The sequence below is a fragment of the Pinus tabuliformis genome, chromosome 3_2 (assembly GCF_031772625.1).
Source record: "Pinus tabuliformis cultivar Carrire ecotype Pingquan chromosome 3_2, CPIR1, whole genome shotgun sequence".
NCBI classification, from domain to species: domain Eukaryota; kingdom Viridiplantae; phylum Streptophyta; class Pinopsida; order Pinales; family Pinaceae; genus Pinus; species Pinus tabuliformis.
Genome location: NC_142302.1, coordinates 1061476523 through 1061496197, shown reverse-complemented (window position 1 = coordinate 1061496197; position 19675 = coordinate 1061476523). Strand labels below are relative to the sequence as shown.

Genomic DNA, 19675 nt, shown 5'->3' with positions numbered 1-19675 from the left:
GGAAACCTTTTTCCTTAGCAAGAATTCAAGTTGCCATATCTTACAGGCTCAAATACTTGTAACTGGAAGGACAATACATACTTCTCTTTCGACCAGTGACGGATGAATTCCACCATTCTCCAGTCCTTGCGAAAGAACTCACATAAAATACCAAAGCAAAGGTTCAAGAAGACAATCACATGGCATCTTATCTAGAAACTCATGCTTAAGCAGGAGAGGTACAATACAAGTGTTGAAATATGCACTTCTACTTCAAAGACGTATAATATTTGTTGACAAATTTGTCTATAAGATCACAAACACAAAAACCAGTTATTCATAGTGTATATCCTTATCATTAAATGCCTTATCTTGGATTGAATTACCCTAGAAACTATCTCATATTTAGCGATATCAGAAAAGTCCTATCTTTTTGTCTTGTTATTTTTAAGATTCTCCAACAACAAATGAAGATTAATATATTTAGATTTTAGCATTGCTAGTGATTTAAAACCATAATGGCCTCCTACTAATGTTCACAACTAGTTCCCACCAGAAGTTGTAAGTTATGCTCATCTAATCTTCAAGAAAAGATTGCAGCAACAAATGCGGAACTTGATAGCATTGCACTCAACTTGATAGAATTTTAAATTAAAGTTTATGTTTCTTCTCTGCAAAGGATTTAAAGCTAACCACTAGGTCTATAAGTTGGTTTGAATCTCTTGGCTTAACTCTATTACTATCTTCACATCCTTCTTGATCTTTTCCCTAAGCATCCCTTATGTCTGCTTTATCTAGTAGGCACATGGTTTCATGTCCAAAGTCTTTCTGAGAGCTTACTAAAGTAGCACCTGGCTAACCTCCAAGTTTTGTTCCAAAGATTTTCCTTTGAAATCGTAAAACCATTGTTGACTGACTATCTCTATGTTTGTTTAGTTAAAAAATCAAATTGTGAAGCCTTCTACAAGATTTCTATTTGTGAAAATTCACTCGAGCTCATGATATATAATTCTCCAAACCAATATACTTCTAAAAGTGAACTTTCTTGGCTTCCTTATCTAAGTTAAGTTGCTAACTTGGCACTTGGGTAGGAAAAATTTCCTCCAACACAACAAAAACCAAATTATGTAGCCTTTTACTATGTTTTTGTTTGTGAAAATGCACTTCATACAAGTTTTCTCTACTGAAAAAGTATATAATCAGGTCATCTTGGGAGATTAGGAATAACTCTTTCTTGGAGAATCCAATTTCAATCAGACTAGTGGAATTGGAAAGAGGACACAGAGGGTCACTGTAGATCACAATTTTAGACCTTGGAGATCTAAAATTTCAGAGATACAACATATTCAAGATCGAGCTGCTAAAAGAAAGAAAAAGAAGGACTCAAATAAAAAAAAATAGAAACCCCTAGTAAGAAAAAATTGGGTGGATGATTTGAAGAATGCGATCGAAGCTAAGATAAATAGTTTTATATGTGCCATGGAAGCTAATATCAATGGTAAGGAAGCAGATTTGAAGAAATGAATGGAATATTTGAAGATATACATGGAAGGTTTGAAGGAAGATGGGACAAAGCTACTATAAGAAAGGCCTCCTAATGACTAAAATCTAGTAGAGGAAACTCATGATGAGAAAAAAGATAAATATGTTAATCATGATTTCATAGAATCTAACATTGGATTTAAGACCTACCATATTCCAAAGATTGATATGAGGAACTTTGATGGCAAGGATCCCATAACATCGATACTACAGATGGAGAAATATTTTGATATACATGATGTGGAACTGTTACAAAAGGGACGTATTTCATATTTATATTTAGAACCGAATCAATTTTTATGTTATAAAGGGCTTTGTTCTCATAAACCACTTGTCACTTGGTCAATTTTCATGGAGGAAATGATAGCACATTATGAGGATACAAAGAACAACACCTCGTTTAGCCAATTGATAAATCTAAAACAAAAAGGTTCAACGACATAGCACATTAAGGACTTCCAAAAATTGAACATAAGGGTAAATGATATTCTAGAGAATTAGAGGATTGATGTCTTCATAGGGACTTTAAAGGATAACATTAAACATGAGTTTCGTATTTGGGAACCTGATTCATTGTAGAAGGTATTTAGGTTGGCAAGAAAAATTAAAATCAAAATTATGGCAACAAGAAATCCTACCACTCATAATTATAAAGCAACAAGAAATAATACCACTCACACTTATAAAGATGGAAGTGTTGTTGCTCCTACCCTTCCACAACCTACAAGGTTGACACCATAACAATTGGAAGAATAAGTAGAAAATGACCTTTGTTACAGTTGTGATTGCAAATACACTAAAGGTCATAAGTGCGTTGAGAAGAAATTGTTTGAAATTGAATGTGAAGGGGAGGAAGAAAAGGATCAAGAAACATCAAAAGAAGAGGATATACATTAGGAACCAACCCTTGTAATGCATTGGCAGGAATTACCACTCCTCAAAATTTCAATATAGAAGCACATATGAAGAAGAAAAATGATAACCTCACTTTCGCACATAATCGAACGAAACAACAGGTAGATCAACATCGCAGCGAAATAAGTTTTGACATAGGCGACTAGGTTTTTTTACGACTACAAACATATAAAAAATGTCCCTCAAGCAAGCTAAGAAGGATAATAAATTATCACCAAAGTACTATGGTCCTTATAAAGTGCTGCAAAATTTTGGTACTATGGCATACAAATTGGAGCTTCGTGCATCTTTCCGAGTGCCCCCATTTTTCGATGTTTCATGCTTAAAGAGGGTTATAGGTGAAAATTTCCTAGGTCAAACAATATTGTCAGAACTTGACAAGGAAGGAAAAATCATATTTGAACCTGAAGTAGTCACGAAAAAAAGAAACCAATAGCTACAAATTTGATTAATTTTAGAGTATCTCATCAAGTGGAAGAACTTACTCGCTAAACATTCCACATGGGAGGATGAGAATTTTATACCGAAGCATCTAGAACTACTCAAGAATTGAGGGCAACACTTTTTGAAGGATAGGGGCATGTTAGGTCCCTATACTACTAGTGTAGGCCCTTATTGTTATTAGTGCAACCCCCTTATGGTATTGTTGTGCCCATGTAACCCCCATGTTGTTATTATTGTGCCCTAGAGAAGCCTACTATTATTATTGTTGTGCCCCTACAATATTATTGTTATGTAGGCTGTAATTATATTAGGACCACTTAGACTCCTATATATGAAAAGGAGGTATTATCATTTGTATCATCCAAGAATTGTTCATTTGTGTAATGTAAAGGAGGTTTCCCTCGCGAAGAGGATGATATTTAAGTCGTTAATCTATATTTTCTATCTTTCTGAGAGTTGTTTCATAGCAACTTTTGTGATGCTATCATATATGTGTTGACCTTTAACAATTCCACAATGGGTTTCTGAAATGATTTTAGGGAGAATGTATTTCATTTTGCTGCCCTCGCCTCATAAATGACCTTATAGACCATTTTATAAAAGGAATTTCTTTAAAAGCATCCAATGATTCATAAATATCCATAAGATACATATTGATACAAATTTAAGATACACATCAATTACATTGAAGAAATAATGTCAATTAATAATGAGGAAAATTATCCTTGATCCTACCTTTTGTTTTTGTCTTTTCTTTTCAACTTCAATCTGTATTCCTCAAGAAGGTTATAAAAGGAATAAATGTAGATCATAATTTTTTATTTCCAGAAATTTTATGGTGGCACAACTCCTTATCAGAATCAGACTTGTCAGAATTGTGATATCGCTTTATTCCTCCCAAGGGAGTTTTATTGACAGCTACCTCTCTTGAGGGAGAAATCCTAGGATTCATTGCTTTTTCTTTATCTCGAGGGAATGTTTAATTCTTCAATCTACAATTCTAGGCCTGCATTGGTACCATTTTCTATAGTTTTTGTTTGTTTATTTTCTATATTTTGATCATATTCATCAATTTAGAATGGTTGCTTCATCACTTTTTCCATCTTTTCATCCCTCCCTTTCAATCAACCCTTCCTCTTTGTGTCAATAATTCACTGGACTATATAAGAGAATACTTCACTCCCATTTTTATGATGGGGGATTGCTGAGCTAACCTTCAATGTTACAGGCCCACTGGAATGTGACTTGGGTTTTCTTTGGATTCGTAGGGTTGTCTAGCAGATTCTTCCTTTGGTTACTTCGTATAAGGGGGTTTAGCAAAGCATGGAGGGTATGCTATGTTTCTGGAGTCTTTTAATTTTTCATCAAGTTTGTCCTTCTGAGCCTTCTTCAAACTACAAGGTCCTTCTTTCATTTTATTTTCCCTTCATATTTGTGGGATTTTCTCTTTTCCCATTACTGGAATTTGTCTAACTATTTTGGTTTCCTTCACTAGTTTACATCTAAACTCTAAAGTTGTATGTATAGTTAGTGGGTCCAATTTGGGCCTCCTTTAGATTTCTAGATTCGTACACTCCAACAAATCAAAAACCTTCATATCTTTACTTCATTAAAAACCCATCTCTATCAAAATCCAGGGACCACCTTGGAATATTGAATATTGATCCTTTTGAAGAAACTAAAGACCAAAAGAAAATAACCTTTTGGAACCACGATGCGAAATGGTTTGTGGGATGAATTTACATCATTATGAAACAAATTGTTGAATATTGTAAAAGATGGAATACCAAAAGCAAGAATGCATAGGAAGAGCACAAAGGAGGAGATAATGGGCACCTACATAACTCTTTTCCCAAATGGATCCTTTAACTACTTAGCTAGGTAACTTCCTTAGGGTGGGGTTGGTAAACACAGGTCTATTTTGGAGAATTTTCATGGTCCCTTTGCCCTATTTTTCCTTCAAGTTTATAACAATTTTTCTCTAAACTATTCAATGCATTTCGAACAGTAACATCAAGTTCAAAATTTTCTATGCTCAACACTGACATTTTTTGTCTTGACTCTTCTCTATATGGTTAAAAAAATTGGGACGATGCACTTTCCAAAGCATAAATTCATTGTGGGGAGGAATTCTATGTAATTATTTTTGTTTTATTTCCTATGTAATTATTTTTTTTATTTCTTATGTTTATTTATTTTAAATTTCTATTTTTATTTTTTTATTTTTTATTTTTTTTCTGGGCTACATCCGAGATGGGAAATGCCTCCCCATCTACTGAGGATATTCCCCCTTGCTAGAAAATGCACCCAACAAACAATCACATGATTGGGTAGTGAAAAAAGTAAATGTGCTAAAAAATCCACTTTAATGTGTTTCAAGGGCTAATCCTTGTAGCCACACATCGAGAGTGAGTGTAAGAGGGTAAGATGAATACACTGTCATGGTGTAAAACAGAATTGTTTTTGATCAAAATTAGTAAGAAATGGCTAGTGATTGCTAAGGAATGTACTATGTATCTCTCAATGGGAGGGTGTAAGACTAGATTCTAAGACGGTATATAAAAAATAATATAGAAAAAGAATTAGCAATAAATTATGCAGTGATCTCATCTTGGAAATCACATTTAAAGGAATTTATATACAACATCCCATATGGAAGTTAATACTAGACAACTAGATACATTTTTTACGATTGCATCCAACATATAGATTTCCTTTTCTTCTTTCTAGAAACCATGCCCATTTGATTTTGATTCCAATTCGATTTTGATTATTTCCTTTTTTATTCTAATTCTTATTTGATTGATTCACTTTGTATGGGGAGCAGATAGGCTTCCTCATGTATCTGGTGAATACCAAACTAGACATTTGTTTTGCAGTTAACACTATGAGCTAGTATATGGTGAAGCCCGAGTAGGTTCATTGTGTTGTTGCAAAATTTGTTTTCTAGCATTTTAAGGTATTTTGGTGATTATAGATTTGATTACATATATAGTTCCAGTGATAAGAGGAGTGCTTTAGGGTGTTTCGTTTGTTTGGGGTCGTGCATGGTTTCCTCATTTAGCATGAAACAAGTTTCAATGGCACTTATTTCAATAGAGTTAGAGTACATAGCAGCCAACTCTTCTAGTTGTGAAGCCATTTAACTTCACAAGTTATTAGCTTAGTTTGAAAGATAAAATTTGGACACTACTATGATTTATATGACTGTCAATGTTGTATCAAAATATTTGAGAATCCAATGCTTCATGATCAGTCCAAGCATATTGATATCTGGTACTGGTGCCACTTTATTAGAGACAGGGTTCAAATTGGAATAGTGATTTTTTAGTATATTCCTACAAATCAACAGGTTCTAGATACTTGGAGCAAGCCCTTGGAAAAGGGGAAGTTTGATATGTTCAAGGAGATGCTTCGTGTAATGGAGAACATGTTCTTTTCTAAAAGAGAGTGTTAGTTTTACCTTTGTAGCTTAGATTCTTTTGTATGAATGTGTAATTTGACTTGTGTGTGGATGCCAAAAACATGCATGTGCAGTCCAATTCTAGTTTTAGATGTTTTTTCCATATTCAACAGTTCAATTTAAAATCTGTCTTTTTCTTTATTTAGAAGTTGCATGTATAGTTAGAGGGTGCATTTCAAGTTTGTAGTGGCACTTGTGCACTTGAATTCCTAACTCAGTGAAGGGGGACAAATCTCTAGGTGGATGCATGTTTCCATGCCTTAGTCTATCTACATGTAGATGTGCACGTTATTTGGCTTGGTTTTCCATGTGAGGAAGGTGTATTAGGGTTAGGAGTTAATATTTCTAGTAGAGGTGGTATTGTGCATGTATTCATATTCATTGTACCTATTTTTCTTTCTAGTCTGTAAAGTGGAAGCACTTTATGGTTTGAGAGTTGAGTTTGAGCTATAGCATTTCGGGTTTTTTTTTCTTTTTTTCTTGTTCTTTTTTTTTTTATGTATTCAGATTCATTGAACCTGTTTTTCTTCCTAGTCTATAAAGTGGAAGCACTTTATGGTTTGAGAGTTGAGTTTTGAGCTGTAGCATTTTTTATTTTTTATTTTTCATATTTAATAGAAAATCCATGATGTTGTTTTGAGTGTTCAAATTTGCATGTTTGCTGGTTTTATTAGCAGTATGTGTTTGTAGGTGCAGATGTTTGGAATTTTTAGTTTTAGATATTCTTGAGGTTTCACAGGTATTGTTTCTTTACTTAGATTCCAAAGTGCATAATTTTCTCAATGTGGTGACATAGAATATCACATTCTGTGAGTTCTTTCTTTAAGTTGTTTGCTATGGGTTAAAAATATTGTCGAGGATGAAAGAAAGCATGCATATATTATATGTTTGTATCTCTGCCATTTTCCCTTTTATTCTAATTGAGAAAAGAAACAATTAATGGATATTAACATAATGTCAAATCAGATTCACATTTTCTATTAAGATCTCACCATTGGTGACATACTTTATTTCATTATGATGCACTCTATGCTTGTATAATTCTCTTAAATGGTAAAAAACTATTGTTACTCCAATGACAAATTATAAGTAGATTTTTGAGATGATAGACTCTGATAACTGAGGATCCTGAAGTCGATTCCAAAGATATTGTATTATGTAAAGCACTCCGCACATCTCCGAATATTCTAAATGATAAATTGCAGAATCTTGGCAAGGCAATTAATCAGAGAATTGATGATCTGGATAAAACAGAAAATTTGATTATACAGTTAGTTAAAAAGAAACTTAATGGATATCTGAGGGGTTTTGGAAATGATGAAGTAACTAAAAATGAGAAGACAATGTTGGAAGGATCAATAGATGTGTCAAGCAGTGCCTCAGAGGTAAAGAAACCAATTTTCATTATCTAGTAGGGTTCCTTTTTATGTGTATTCTGAAGTATATTTAGGATGGAGGTTGACATTTTACGTTATTAATATGTAGTATAATCAAATGTATCTACATGCACAGTTATGAGGTTGTATCATTATGCACCATTGTTTTTATTCCTCTTGTATAATTCTTTTGCAACAAGACAGTGGATCATTTGACTCCAAAATTGTGCATTGGACATTGGTATCCAATGTGGAAATGCTGGAAGGATTCCAAGCATTGGGGATCGCACTTAATTCTATTTGGAATGCATTATTGAGGTTTCACAGGTATTGTTGTGTTACCTAGATAGTTTAATTTTACTTTCTTCCTTAACAATTTGATGTTATCTTGTCCTTAATTGTTAAAACTCAGTTGGAAGTAGAAACCCATTTTATTTCCATTTAGAGGTCCTTGAATCTTTGTATTTGTTGTATTCTCAATTGAACCATGATGCAACTAGACATTTTGGTATCCAGTGAATTCATTTCTTTGGTATTTTGGGTGTAATGGTTTCCATGCCCAAACTTCATTGGGTTTCATCCAAAGTGCTAGATTGAAGAATAATTGGTCTGACTTCATCTAGATATGGTAGCACAACTGATCTAATGGATATTTATTGAGTTCCATCCAGAAATATCTTGTACTCCTTTGAGAGCACACACATATGTAGAATTGTATGATTTTGTAGAAGCCCAATCCAACATTATTCAAGGAGGGTTGGGTCATTTTAAAAAAATTGTACAAATACCTGATATTTTGTAATTTCCGACCTTCTGTTCTTGTAGCAATATGCATATGCCTTGACAACTGCGTGAGTTGCAATAAGTATGATTTTCACCTTACATCCAATATGTTTTACAAATGAAAGGTAATAGAGGCCTCCAGATGTTAACAATGCTGATGCAACCAAATTTTGCGTCTGCCCTCTTTAGCACATAGAGGAAACCAACTTTCCATCGACATTATATACCTCTTAACCATTCACTAGGTCTACATAGTTAAACTTGTAAGTGTAATATTCCCAAAAAGAAATTATCCAATATAGCACTCAGTTTTATGAGTTTATGAAATGTTTTTGAAGAAGCCATTATTGAAAAGGCTTGGTGTCAAAGTGTTGTAAGTGTACTTTCATCATTTTGGTTCCAAATGAGATAATATAGGATGGTAACATATATTTTACAAACATGCAACTAGAAAATACCATGGATATATGCCATATATCAATGGAATGAGCATTTTTTTATTAATGTTTTAACTCAGAACTATGACAATAGTCAATAAAATGGCACACAGTCTAGTAAACAGTTGCTACAAAGCACTAGAATTCAGATTGGAACCTGATAAATACACTAGCAAGCATACCTCCTTCCAGCAACTACAAAGTCTCCCACAAGCTCCACTTTATTACCAGACTTGATCCCTTAAGCAGAACCCAATTTAGGCTCCCCAAGTAGATTCTTATACACATATTTTTGTAGAACCCAAACTCGGCTCCCCGAGTAGAATGTTATACATAGATTTTTGGAGGCGTATGAACAACAAAGAAATAACTTGGCATTTGGGTCTCTTTCACAAATATTTTGATTTCCACTCTGGCTTTATGCCGTTAGGGTGATCTGAGGGTTGAGTACAGGAGAATTTATGTTCCAACCTAATCTGGAGAATTTACACTACAACAAAACCCTGTGATTAGCATCCCTTTTTTCTTCCTTTTTTGCGTCTAGAGCCCATTTTTGGTGCTATTTGTGTCCATTTATCAAATATGGTGCAAAACTTGATGCAAACTTTGCACTGAGTTTTTCACCAAGTCTTACACCAAGTTTAGCACCAGGTATTGTAATAGGTTTTGCATCAGGTTTTACACCAGGTTTTACGCCAGGTTTTATGCCAAGTTTTGTGCCATCCTTTGCACCATGTTTTGCATCAAGTTTGGCACCTAATTTTGTTTCGCCAACTTTTGTATCATTTATTGCATCCACTTTTTGCGCCTACACTTGCATTACCTTTTTCATCATCTCTTGCATCCTCTTTTGCATCATTTTTTGCATCCATTTTTACATCATTTTTTGCATCCCCTTTGCGTCAAGATTTGCATCAGGTTTTGTGTCTCATATTGCATCTACTTTTGCATCAACTTTTGCATCATATTTTTCATCCATTGTTGCACCCATGTTTACGTCCACTTTTGCATCTTATTTTTCATCTTCATTTGCTTCTTTTTTTGCATCTATCATTACATCCACTTTTGTTGTGACACTATTTGTACCATGTTTTGTACTTACTGTTGTACCCACGTTTGCTTCCAATTTTGCATCCACTTTTGCATCAAAATATTGCATCTATTTTTGCATCCACTTTTGTGTTGGGTTTTGCATCTCATTTTGTATATTCTTTTGCATCTACTTCCATTGCATCCATATTTTTCATCCAATTTTGTTTCTGTTGTTGCACCCATGTTTGCATCCACTTTTGCATCCCTTATTGCATCTTGTCTTGCATCCAAGTTTGCATCTTTTTTTGTGTTTTTTATTACATCCACTTTCTCATCCACTTTTGTTGTGCCATATCTTGTGCCTATCATTGAAACCCACATTTTCTTCCAATTTTGCATCCACATTTGCATCCTCTTTTGTGTCCAAGTTTGCATCAAATAATTTTTATGTTTTTTGCATCCCATTTTGCATCTACTTTTACATCCACTTCTGATGCATCCAATTTTGAATGTAATTTTTTATCCACTATTGCACCCATGTTTGGTCCATGTTTACATCCATTTTTTAATCCAATTTTTCCTCCTTTTTGCATCCAAGTTTGTGTCTTTTTTTTTGTTCATTGTTGTATCCCCATTTATTTCACAACAATTCATGCTAACTTTTATGCCTACTATTACACCCATGTTTTCTTCCACTTTTTCATCCATGTTTGCATCCTATTTTGTGTCCAAGTTTGCATCAACTATTGCATCTACTTTTTCATCCACTTTTGTGTCAATTTTTCTGTCTTGTTTTGCATCTACTTATGTTGTGTTCACTCTTCATCCAATTTTACGTCTATTGTTGCCCCCATTTTTTTTTTACTTTTGCATCCATTTTCCAACACATTTTTTTTTTTCATTGATGATATTTATTATGACATTAACAATTATGAACAACTGATGACAATGTCAATAATTATGACGATGATGATAATGACATGAATTGTGATTATTATGATAATCAAAATGATGATAAAGATGATGGGGGTTATAATGACAATGATGATGATGACAATGTGATGGCGATGCTAATGACCTTGGACAATCTTCCCAATTTTTAAATGTTGTCATGGTCATAATCATAATCATTATCTTTAGAGTCATCTTCCAAGTCATCATCATTTGATCATCATTATCATTATTTTCATCTTGGTCATAATCAACAACAATAGTGGCATGAATGATGATTATGATGTTCATGACGAAGTTGACAACAATGATGATAGAAATTACATTAATTATGATGATGGGGATGATGAGAATTATAATGACGATGATAATGATAGTGATGATGATGATCATCGATCATCTCTAAAAAATAAAGTTGTCATTTCTCTTGCATATATCATGTGTCCTAACAACCCTTTTTGAGCACTCGTAATATTTTTTGGGTTGATGATATTTCTTACGACACCTATAATTATGAAAAATTGATGAAAATGTCCATAATCATGATGATGATGATGATGATGACGACATGAATGGTGATTATGACGATAATGCAATGATGAGATTGATGGTGGTGATGATGATTATAATGGAGATGACGACACTCCCTCTAAACTAGGGAGATATTCATAATGAGACAAAAAAGTACTCTCAAGTTGAAATATTCATGTAAGAAGGGATCTAGATTGATAAGCATCAACGATGATTTACATCATCATAGCCAACATTGTCAAAATAGAAAGGCCTTGACTAACAAGTTATATCTCTCCATTAGATCATAGCACAATGTTAGGAGGCATAAATTTGGACACCACTACCTCTTTAGGCACTTACCGCACTAGGATGTTCATCAGGCATGTCCTCGCATGATCATTTCCTAATCCACTATCATAATATTTGACATCAGGAAATGTCGATCCTCATGACTATTCTTATCTTGGATTAATTTACTTGACTTATGGCGGTTAGTCCTAGTCAAAGCACAAATTCTCAAAGAATATTGGTCCCAGATGTTTATCTAATCCACCATTCTCCCTCTTGGTGTCTTTAGTAGGCTTACGACTATTAGTCTCGGCCATAGTACATGACAAATGGATAATATGGTGTCAATGCTCACTCCCTCTCAACCAGGAAGGAGACAACCACAAGCATAAGCGTTTCTCAAGAATACCCATCATTTTCATAGTGAATAACATCATTAATTTGTTTTCATCACATGACGCCTTTATGATTGAGCATTCATAGATTTGTGGCAAAATATTTCCCCTTTTGTCATTTGTGATGAAAGAAATCAAAAAGTGAAAGCCAAAATCATTAAAGATACACTATAATGATTTATCTAAGTCTAAACTCTAAGGTTAAAGTGAAACTTTATGTAAATATTATATCTATGAGTTGTTCAAAACTTATGAAAACCTTATTCCCTAAGTCCTATATATAAGAAAAATCAAAAGAAAGAAAAATAAGGCCCAATGAATGGTAACTCATGTATTCACACCCTCTTTGGAAAACATATGAATATATACACTCCTAGTCACACTTGATCATATGTTTGTGATGGTTAAATCATGAAGTCCTCTTTTCCCATTTCATTTTCACTTCATCATTTAAGAACCTAATTGAGGATCTAGGGAATTTTCTTGCCTAAGGGTTTCATGTCTACTCTTGGTTTACTTATGTCACACTACGGTCAATCATGTGACAGAATGAAATACTTAAGTTTGTGGAGTTATTAGAATAGTGTATTAAGTTAGTCACCACACACACATGTATTACATGTCATTGATCCACATGTGTGGGTTGGAGACTCATTGCTTGAGAACTTTAATGGATACTACTTTAGGGCCTTGATGGTATATCTTACAAAATCTCTTGGTAAACATTGTGATTCATCCTTTCTTTTCCTCAAGACACTTGATAATATTGAGGTCACTCTCGATAATCCACACAGATGGGGAGTATAAATTACTTGTGCTGGAAATAGAATTGAGAAATAGAGGTTTTCCATTTGTGATATTGGAGTCATAGACATTAGATACATGGTAGTAGTCCTAGATGTCAATTAACTAAAATTATATTGTCATAATGTGAAAAGAGGTAAACATATTGGTAACCTTGATGTCCTGATCATTCCAAATAATAGCCATTCCACCCAAGTATATCTAATCATCAATCGCTACTACTTGGAAATTCCTCCCCCATTTTCTATTTATATGAGGGAGAACCTCACTTAATATTTTTATTTCTTATATCAACATTATTGATGGGTGCTTTGCGTACCATTTTTATTTTAGGAGTATTTGTTTTCCTTTACTATTGAGGTCCCTCATGTTCCATGAGACTATTTTCATGGAGAATTTACACAGAAAGGAAGTATAATGTGACTAAAAAAACATGTTCCAAGATTTAAGTTATTGGACAATGCCACTTCATGACTCCTATATTTCCTTAACCTGGGATTGAATGGTGAACTTGATAGCCTTAAGGGAAATTAACCAATGAATATCTTAAAAAGAGGTGACTTTTGAATTTATCACATACAAGTTAATATACTAAAAAAAATATCCATAAAAATTTCATCAATCAATGAATCTTTAAAAAAAATATTCAAAACAATTTCATCAAGCAATGAAGCAATACATTATAAATTACAATCTATAAACCTTTTGGGAACTTTTTGCTAAACCATGTTCAAAACCAACATATTTAATATTAATATTTAACAATAATATGGAAAATAATACATTTTCATAAATTAAATAACATGTTATCAATCCTAAGAAATGTCACTAACATAAAACTAAAAAGCATGCAACTAATGGGAGTGACCACTCAAGGCTACCATAAGACAATTAATCTATTAAGGCAAGGATTAATGGGGAAAGAAATCTACAAAGGACAAAGGCAAACCTATTTTAACTTTATTGTTTTATTAGGTGCAAGTTGAACATCTCAAGATATAATGAAGAGAATAATTAATTTTATTGCATTAAGAAAACCCAAGCACATTCTATAACTTAGCAAGGAAGAGATGTATAATACCCATCTCAGCGACACAACACATGGCATTAAGTTACTTTTTATACATAATTTAAACTTATATCATAAAATCACAAATTTAGCATGAATGGATGTTTAAAATCCATTTTTATAAAAAGAAAATATAATTTTTGTTATTAAAAAAAAACCAGAAACTAAATATATTTTTTTAGAAAATAAAAAAATACTAAACTGAATATATATTTAAAAAAAAAACTAAACTTAAGAATATATATATATATATATATATATATATATATATATATATATATTTAAAATATTTTTTAGAATTTTTTTAAACACGTCCCTCCATTCTAAGAAGCAAAAATAATAATAGAAATAAGGACGGACCGAAAATATTCCTTTCCTTGGTAAGTGTTTCCCACCATTTATTCCACTCACTCGAGTTATTTCATAAAACAGAGATAAGTGTTATTTCACACTCTTTTGGAAAAGCCTATTGAGCTTCTCTTATGATATATCTATTCCTTGATGGAGTCCTTGATATATTGATCAATTTTTGATTCCTTGATTAATTAGAGCAAAGAAAACATGAGTACTCTTAATTCCAAGTTCAATGCCTCTAATGGTGGACACAAGGCAAGGGAGGGGTTGCTATCGTGGTCATAACTCCAAGTTCATTGTCTTTGATGGTGGACGAGGCAAGGGAGGGGGTTGCGGTCATGGTCGTGGTCGTGGAGTTTTCTCTTTTACATTATATTTAGGGAGTTCAAAGCAATTTGAATGGAATCATTGTCATCACTAGGTATAATGGATTAAGTGTGATAATGGATAAAATGCAGTAATTATTTGTGAGCATTTGTTCTCGAACGAACATTAGGATCCATCTTATTATAGAGAAAAGTACATGCATTAAAAACAACTCAATATTTCATGTGACATTCATATTGTATGCAACTTATTTTTCATTAAAAACAATTTACTTTTTCATGTGAATTCCTTTTTTGTTAAAATTTCTTCTATTTCTAATCTGAATTACAATTGTAATTTGAAATAAAGCTTCAAGTAAATATTAATTTACCAATTCTGCATGGAAATCATAAGAAACATTCACAATATAATATGAAGAACAAATGGGTACCTACTTCATATGGATTAAAAAATGCTTCTACTACTTAATGGAATTACAAGTGTAATATTAGTTGGATCTCCAATATATCTTAAGCCATATTTTCATTTTATTTTTAGTACTATTAAATGTTATTATGTCCTACCTCATTTTATTGTTAGCATTGTAATAAAAATATGCATTTTGCTATAGAATTAGTACTAACATGTAATATTGATTTTTTTTTCCAGAAGGCTATAGGTAATGACCACGAAGATGATGATATAGACTATGTTTAGATTACATCATATATTAGAGATGATGATGATGAGGATGGCGATGGCATTGGTGATGATTATGTGGATGATATTATCAGGATGGTCAGGATGATGATCATGGAAATGATCATGAGGATGAGATTGACTATGATTTTTGTGGTGCTAGCTAGCCATGCATTATTTTTTATATTTAGTTGGATGTCTTAATATGGTAATCATACATTTGAATTTTAGTTTATTTGAATAATGATTATGATACTATAGGTACTATCTTGTTACCTTATGAATATGTTGAAAATTGTTTACAATTTTTTTATGAAGAATTATCGTGTATGATGAGATTCCTATTTTTTTATGGATGTTGTGAATTTACTTTGGCATAATGATATCTATGAAACATTTTTATTTGGTAATCTTACATTGACTTTTAGTTGATTTGATTAAATATGATGATGATATTATCATTGTTATCTTGTTATTTTATGTATATATTGAAAATTATCAACATTATTTTAATGGACAATTATTATGTATGATGATATTACTATCTTTTGATGGATGTTGTGAATTTACCTTAGAATAATGGTGTTCATGAAATATTTTGATATGATAATCGCACATTTGAATCTTAGTTGATTTGATTAAAGATGATGAGGATATTATTAGTATTATCTTGATACTTTATATATGTGTTGAAACCTGTCAATGCTTTTTTATGGAGAATGATTATGTATGATGATATTACTATTTTTGGATGTAATGTTGTGAATTTACCTTGGAATAATGATATCTGCGATAAATGTTGATTTAGTAGTAATATATTTATATTGAAAATTGTCAATGATATTTTAATGGAGAATTGTTATATATGAGGATACTGCTATATTTTTTATGAATGTTGTCAATTACCCCTAAATTTGTTTACAAATACTAAGTTATGAATTTGAATTGTGATATGTTCTTAAATGTGTTATACATGAAAATACCACCTAATCATCTTGGAGGAGAATACTATGCTGTTGGTTGAAATACCCCTTTCTCCTAAACTATATAAGCCTATAATACAAGTTATGTACCATGAGGACCACGGTATCCTAGTCTATAACAAGTTGTCCCCTTCATCTAACTTTTGTTACCAAAATTCTCACATTAGAGGAATTTTCAACTCAAAAAATAACCACCTAAGAAAAAATTAAGAAACTAATAAAATAATGCCATGTAGACAATTTTTTAATATATCATTTTTATTATTCTTTTACTAAAATTACCCAAATAAATGTCACATTTATCAAAATAATTGTATATGTATTTTATACTTAATTTAATATATTAGCACAAGATTTAATAAAATTTAAATTAAAAAAGTAAATTTAAATTAAAAAAACAAATTCAAAATTTAAAGGAAATTTAAATTTAAATTACCCAAATAAATGTCACTTTTATAAAAAATAACCATCTACATGTATTTTATATTGAAATTAATTTATTAACACAAGATTTAAGAAAATTTAAATTTAAAAGGAAAATTTAAAATATAAATTTAAGTTAAATTTAAATTTAAGTTACTTAAATAAATGCACTTTTATCAAAATAACCATATATTTATATTTTACATTTAAATTAAATTTAGGATTTAGGATTTTATATTTAAATTTATTTATTTAACACGCCATGATTTACCCTTCATTAAAAATATTCTCGATATTCTAACTTTTATAGATTAAGATATTAATTTTATTTTTAATATTTAATATAGTTTTGGGTCACTTGGGCACCATTCACAGTTAAATTAGGTAAGTTATATTATTAAAAAAAATCCACTGCCTAGTCACACCTGTATGTCTTTTAAATTTTAAAGGATTTTGATTGGCTTACACATTATGAGATGGAAATTCAATGTTAACATTTTAAAATGAAAATTCAAGCTCGAGTTAATTAGAATTTGACACTCTTGTTCACTTTCGGAAACTCATATGGTGGAATGTGATCTCTTTATCCTCATCTTTAGATTTTTCCTAAAAATTAAAAGCATACAAAAGTGGGAAAGAGCCATAAAGCATGGGGAAGCTTTTTCCTAAGCACAAAAGCATCTAAAAAGTGGAAAATGCCATTTTTATATGAGGAAACATTATTCACCCAAAAGCTTTTGCCAAAATTTGTTCACACCTAATCCTCAGCGGTTAGGTAAACTGAAACGTGAACAGTCATCAAGAAGATGAACTGTTCCATCTCTTTTTTGTATATAAACAATAGTTCTCTAATGAAATAATAGACCAGTTTTCTTCTGCTCATTCTGGAGTTACCCTGGCCTGACATGGCATCAGAGCGCAGGTCCTAGATTCCTTGTAACGCCTCTGCCTCTGCCTTGCCTGACATTGATTCTCTGCGCATTGATTGCCTCTATCCACACCAGATGCACTGGCTCTGCAACAGATCATTGAGAACGTTGTAGATCCTTCCGTCGAGGAGATTTCAAAGGAAACGCTGAATTGCAGCTCGTTGTTCTCAAGAACATTCAAATCAGAGCCATTGTGGTATCAATCAAGGTAATTGTTCCATTTTCCTTGTTTGCCTTGATACGAATCTCTAATTCACCTCCATTACCAAGAAGACTTGAATTTGTCACGCTTAAGAAGCGCAATTTATCCAGTGCATCACTAGCATTACTGACTAACTCACGGAGGAATACTTCCTTGTGACTGTACAAGCTGTGTACTATCAAATCCAAAAGACGACTAACCTCTACTTGATACTCATGTTTTTCAACCGATTCGTCTGTCGTTTCCTGCTGTGCTACTGTGGTTTCATACCTAGCAATGCCAGGTATTGTTTGCTTTATCTTCAAGTTTGAAGCAGCAGAAAAACCAGTTGTCTGTTCAAGCTTTGATAATCCTGATTTCGCAGTGCGACATAACTCCAAAGAAGTAAATGGCCGTGAAGGGCAGTGAGTTGTACTGGCCCCTTCAGAAGGGGGGATATTGTATGTGGCTCTTTACTTGAAGCGGAAATAATCAAGACGTTTTTTCTGCCATGCATTTGTTTGGACACGAAGCTGCGGGGATTTTTGAAGTGATCGTTAAAGCCTTGCCCTGTAATGTCATCGTGTATTCGGTTTTAGATGTTGGCTTCGAATTATAGTGATAGGTACTCCTTTAAAATGTTTTGTGCTTTGTTTGTCTTTGGAGTGTTAAAAAGTTGGTTCGAATTACATGGATAGCTACTCCTTTGAAATATTTTGTGATATGTACGTCGCCTTTGAGATTGTGGGGATTATTGAAGTGATATATTAATACAATGAAGTGAAGTGATCCCTTGCGCATTTTTGATATATTGAAGTGATATAGAATAAAGTGATATATTGAAGTGATCCATTGCGCATTTTTCAAAACATAGTAGTATTGCAGTGATATGTACAATGAAATGCTGATGCTTTTAGCAAATATTAGAGGGATTTAAAGGCTGTAACGTAAGGATTTTTTTAGCAGAATTAATTTTTTAGAGAATGTATTCAATCATCTCTATGGTCGGAATAGTTCTCACTGGCAAGGAGAACTATTCTGAATGGTCTCAGATGGTAAAACACACCCTCATCTACAATGAGTTGTGGAAAGGAGTGTGTGTCGGAGAAGAAGACAAAGACACTATGCAGCCTACATCAGATAAAGAACTTGTCATTTGGGAAAACAAGAATAGCAAAGCCTATGCATTGATCACAACATCTGTAAATGAAGAAGTAAGTCTTCATATTTCATCCTATTCCACTGCCTTTGAAGCTTTACAAAAGCTGAAAGAACTCTATGATTCACATTCTGCACTTGAAGTTGTTCAGCTCATGATTAAACTCTTCACTCTTGAACTGAAAAATAATGATCCTCTTGCTCTTGCATCTGAAATAAAGTCTATAATGCATGATATTAAATCTGCTAAGGTTGAGCTAGATATCTCTCTTATTGCCTTTCTCAAAGCACTCTATCCTACCTACTCCAATTATCTTGAGTCATTATAAGCAAATGGAAATATTAAAGATATAACCTTTGACTCTCTTGTGAAAAAGTTTGTTGAAAGAGAGAAAGCCTTTGGAAAGAAGACAGTCCCTGAATCTTCTGAAGAGACTGTTTGCCTTGCTCATAAAGAAAAGCATCCTGCTCAAGATTCTACAAGAGGAAGAGGTGGACAAAGAGGAAGAGGAAGATACTTCAGAGGCAGGGGGGGCATACATTCTCAAGAATAAAAAGCAGATCTGCATTGCATTCGCTGCAAACGAAATGGATCACATGATGCTTCTACATGCAAGCTACCATGGGACAAAATTGAGCAGAGAAGAAGCC

The 19675-nt window shown here is 32.7% G+C and overlaps 1 pseudogene; it reads right to left on the bottom strand.

Annotated features, from left to right (window-relative positions):
- The window catches only part of LOC149184264 (glucan endo-1,3-beta-glucosidase-like), a 294066-nt pseudogene that overhangs the window by 153669 nt on the left and 120722 nt on the right, over positions 1–19675 (bottom strand).